Raw genomic sequence first — 5402 nt, 5'->3', positions numbered from 1 at the left:
GTCCCCTCCCAGGGCCTGGGAAGAATCTACAACAAGCTGATAATTAATCTTTGATGATGGAAAATGAATCTATGTACACAAAAGTCCCTAGTCCATATACTTTATTATTCTGTGTCAGTTCTCTCTCTGCACAGCTTCTATTCTGCTCTCATGCCTAGCTCCTTTCTTGCCTGATTTCTTTCTACATGTATCTGCTGTCCTCTCTAAGTTCTATCTTAATTCTCTCATATTAGTTTTGCCCCATCTAGGTTCTCATCCATCTAGTTCCTTCCCATCTCAGCTCCTCTCCTATCTCCTTCTTTCTCATCTTGTTCTTCCTCATCTTGTTCTTCTCCATCTGGCTCTTCCTCATCTTCATCTCATTCTTCTAGTACTCTCTTCTAGCCCTCAATATAGTTCTTCCCCATCTAGTTTGTTCCTCTCCAGTTCTTACCCATCTAGTTCTTCCATTCTCATTTCTCCTCTCTGTCTCATCCTCAAGTTTTATCCCTCAAATTCCTCCTCTGAATCTCCTTATACCCCTCAGTTCTTTACCTCCCCTAGTTCTCTAGGGTATCCAGTTATATACTCAAGCAATAGCAATCCTCCAACTCCAGCCAGATCACCAGGCTTGAATTATTACAGGGTCATACAGGTAAGAATTTTCCTCAGGCAGTGACCATCAGGCTTTCTTTTACAACCTGAAAATGGAGTGGTTAAGGGAGGAGACCAATTGAGAGCTAATGATTGCTTAGTATATCAAGAAGGGGATCTATGTCCTCAGTTAGGTAAGAAGTTAGGAGTCTATAATGTTAGTGATAGAAAAGGAGGGTCTCAGATTGCACAAGAAATAAAGCTATCTGCCTGACCTAGGAGACAGATGTTATTTCGTTTGGCCTTGGATGCTTGATAGGTATTTTAGATAAATACACTGTAAAGAGTTCTTGGAAGCACGCATAGCATTACAAGAAAATCACTGTAGGAACCAGCTAATATATATACAAAGCTAAAATATCACCAAGAGACTTCTTAAGCCATGGCTTGACCTTTGGAGAAGTCCTTGACTTTTCCAAGCAGTAGCTTTTGTGATAGTAGCTGAATTCCATTATGTTTTCCTGTGGCTTGCAGGTCTTGTCTGCTTATCCTGCCTATACTTCCTGCCTGGCTACTGGCCAATCAGCATTTTATTTATCAACCAATCAGAGCAACACATATTCACAGCATACAGAACATCCCACAGCATACATCTGACCAGAATTATTAATGTCCTGCTAGCTCACCAAAAAATTATTTAGAAGGAGCAATATATGAAATATATGGAAGACAGTGATAAATTTTCCAGGACATTACACTGATCTCTGTAGTATGGTGTTGATTGGCTAATACAAAATGGTATTGACTTCACAGGCAAGGAACCCTCACATAGAATTCAGCTTTCTGGAACTTCTGTCTCATGACAGAATTTGATTTGAATTTCTAGACATAGGTAAGAGTACTCTAAGAGTGCTCCAAGATAAAGAGGAACTAGACATCCTGTAGCAGGAATCTTAAGAAGTTCTTATTAATAAGATCAAACCTGAGGCCAGTTATTGGGGTGAATTCTGGAAGATCAGAGAAGCAGAACAAGCCACAGCCACCTCACCTCACCAGTTCCTCAGCTGGTCCTGTTTCCTCAGACTGGAAGCCTCTGAATCCTCATCCAGAATGAATCTCAGCTGAACTGCTGCTAGAAGCCTGAAAGCTTAACCAACCAAATGCTTGACCAGGCCAAATGCTTCTAGTTTCTGGTCCTCATGCCTTATATATCTTTCTGCCTTCTACCATCACTCCCTGGGATTAAAGGTTCACTTCTTGGGATTAAAAGTGTGAGTCACTATGCTTGGCTATATCCTTGAACAGATGGATTTCTGCCTCTGGAATGCTAGGATTAAAGGCGTGTGCTACCACTGCCTATTCTCTATGTTTAACATTGTAGTTGTTCTGTCTATGACCCCAGATAAGTTTATTAGGGTGCACAATATTTTTGGGAACACAATACCACCACAACATCCTTAGTTTTTATAATAGCAAATATCTACAAGAATGTCTGTGAGCTAGGTAATGCCATGCTAAGGTCTTACCATGCAATATCCTATTTATCCTCTAATCAAAACTATGAGGCAGGTATTATTATACTCAATTATACAGAAGAAAACCGAGGCTTAAAATAGTAAATTTTGCATAATAACTCAATACCCTGTGTAAGAAGAATTGCTAAATGGTCTTATTAATAAAAAACCTGGAGCCAGATATTAGGGTAAAAACTGGGAGATCAGAAAAGCAGAAAGAAGCCAGCCATGTTCTTACCACTTGGAAATCCTCAGCCAAAGAGACCTACTTCCTGTATACCCAAGCCTATATGCCTTTTTATTCTGCATCTCACTTCCTCTCTCTGCCCAGCTACATCACTTCCTGTCTGTCTGTACAGACTTCCAGACCTCTATGGTTAGTTCTGGGATTAAAGGTATGTGTCACCACACCTGGCTCTGTTCTCCATTTCTCTTGAGAATCACAGAGATCTGAATGGATCTCTGCCTCCAGAATGCTAGGATTAAAGATGTGTGCTACCATTGCCTGACTTCTTTATTTAATATAGTGGCTGGCTTTTTCCTCTGATGCTCAAATAAGCTTTATTAGAGTACACAATATATTGGTGACACAATATATCACCACAACCCTGACGCCAAAATCCAAGTCAAACTGATACTTATTTATATGCACACTAGACTTGAAATGTTCAATATAATAACCCTGGCCACATTAAAATTAAGTAAAATTTACAACCCACAATAGCCACATTCTGCACTTGTGTGATATCTTATCATTTTAGAAGATAAAGACCGAGAGCATGACATTAGGGAAATTCTATTGGACAGACTGGTCTAGACATTTTCTATCCAAAATAGCTCTGTCAGTTAATATCAGTAGTACTTCAAATTACCAAGTTCTCTTCCTAAACTCCCACTGCCTCAAGAAGATATTCAGCTTAATATGACTTTTAAGTTATTACTCTTCTGACCCCCAGAGTTTGATCTTTATCATGAAGGAAAGACTGAGTTGACCAATCAACATTCATGATTTGATTATGTATTGAGAAAACATAACTTCTTTATAGGATATTTTTGAGTAATCTAAGATAATGGAAATAAATATAAGTAGAAGAATTTTGGAGTAAATACAGACTATACTGAAGTCTATATTTCCACTATATTTTTATTTTTAGACTTAGTTGCATTATGTTCAGAGTTATATAGTTTTACAAGAAGAGCAACTTATATCTGCTTTTCAGAAATATCCCTCATAGGCTCATGTGTTGTGTATAGTTCCAAGATGGTGGCACTATATGAGACTATAGAATCTTTAGGAGGTGAGGTCTGGCTAGCAGAAGTAGGTCACTAGGGATGGTTCTTTGAAAGTTATAGCCTGCACCCTGGTTCTGTCCACCGCTTCCTGGACTGCTGTAATGTGAACAGTCTCTGCTGTACATGCCCATATATTCCAATAGGACAGATGAACTATTCTTCTCTAAATGAACTAAAAAAAATAAGCCAAAGTAAACTTTTCCTCCCTTCAGTTGTTTTAATTGAGTAGTATTGTCACAGTGACACAAAAGTAACTAATACAAGCCATGCTTTGTTTTATGTATATGTGTGCATACATTTAAATTAGATGCCAGGCCATCTAAGAGTTGCTATCTTAATGCTAAATTTTCACTCATTACAGAATTAACGTTGCCTGACTAGGGCTGCAATGAACTACTTGGATTCTCACTTCTTTAGAAACAATACTTTACTAGGCAGAGTTTAAAGGGAACTCACAAGAGCAACAAACACTAGAGACAAGAGGAAAACACTTTTGCCAACATAAGCAAAATCAATGTTTGTTTGTAAAACATCCCTAGTATACCCTTTTCTACACAAGAGATTTGTTTTCTCTTAAATTTGAAGTCTCTAGGCTCAGCAGGGGTCCCAGATGTCATCTGACTTTTATTTGTTTTTCACTTGGAAAGGACAGGAACCTCAGAACCAGAAATTAAATGGCAAACTGAGAGCCTCAAATTCAGGTGTTTTGTATCATCGCTGAGTCGAGATTCATATGCTTTATAAAGCAGCTTTGAGGAAGATGGAGTTAATGTTCAGTGATGAAAATCAAGAATCTGAATCTAGACTCCCTGATCTACATGGCACCTATTTGCAGGCCAGGCATGATTTTCTTCGTACCCCAACCTTCACACTCTGTGTGACAGGTTCAGCCTCCAGCCATCATACCCAGTATGACAGGCTTCAACCCCAGTTTTCACTCCCAGTGTCTCTCAAACTTGGCTATTCTGAGAAGCATATGGGGAGTTTCTAGGAGTTAAAACCACAAGCCACATTATGGGTTGGTTGAAGCAAAATTGATTGGAGTAGAATTGATTAGAGTGGGACTCAGGGTCACTATTTGTAAAACTCCCCCATGTCACTGCAAAGTACAGCTAAGATTAAGCCAGGACCAAAATATGGCCTCCATGAATTGTAGGTCCAGCTTCTGAATTTATCCAGGCATGATTGTAAGGGGTACCAGAACCCCTCCCACCTACTCCACTCAATGACTTATCACTGACTGCCCACTGAGACTGGGAAACACTATCATAGCATAGCTGATGCTTGGGTCCTCTGAAGACTTCTCTGGGGCTTGTAGTAGACTCTGCTCTTCACCCACAGAGGGAGGCACCTAGACTGAATGGTACTCAATGGCTTTTCCATTTTCTCTCTCATTTTCAAGGTATATAGTTTTGTAAGAGTGTTGCATCCAAATGGAGTGATAGTAGTAATGGAGAAAAGAGAAGATAAGTATCAAAGAAAACCACCTGTATCTCAACTATATTTGATCACTTCAAACACATGGGATATGCAGATTAGAATGAAATGCAGGAGGAGTTTGGAGCATTTCACATGTGTGAAAAATGCCTACTTAGAAATAATTTCCTGACTTTATTCTAGGTCTGGGCTCCAGCATTCTGCAGATCCACCTGAAACATTTATTTCATTCAAAGTGTCAACTTGTGTCCTAAACTGATGCTTTTCCTGTTCTTAAGAAGCAGTGAGAAAGAGCTGTGTGTCATCTGCCCTGAGCTGATCTGTATATGCCTCTGTCCACAGTGGAATGAAAGACACAAACAGTAAACAACCGAGTGAAACCATGCTCCTTGTTTGTATGCTGTGGTCAATGCTGATTGCCAAGCATCCTTGTTAATTTGCTAGTTGGCCACTGGTGGGCAGTATGGAAGCAGTATAGCCCAGGTTATTTGCAGTTTTGATAGCCTTCCCATTGACTCAATCAGGGAAAAGATTCATATCCTCCACATATGCTTTAAAAACTATTTTTTGAGTTGGTGGCACATG

The sequence above is a fragment of the Peromyscus eremicus genome, chromosome 7 (genome assembly GCF_949786415.1).
Source record: "Peromyscus eremicus chromosome 7, PerEre_H2_v1, whole genome shotgun sequence".
Classification (NCBI taxonomy): Eukaryota; Metazoa; Chordata; class Mammalia; order Rodentia; family Cricetidae; genus Peromyscus; species Peromyscus eremicus.
Note: the sequence above shows the minus strand (reverse complement) of the source record.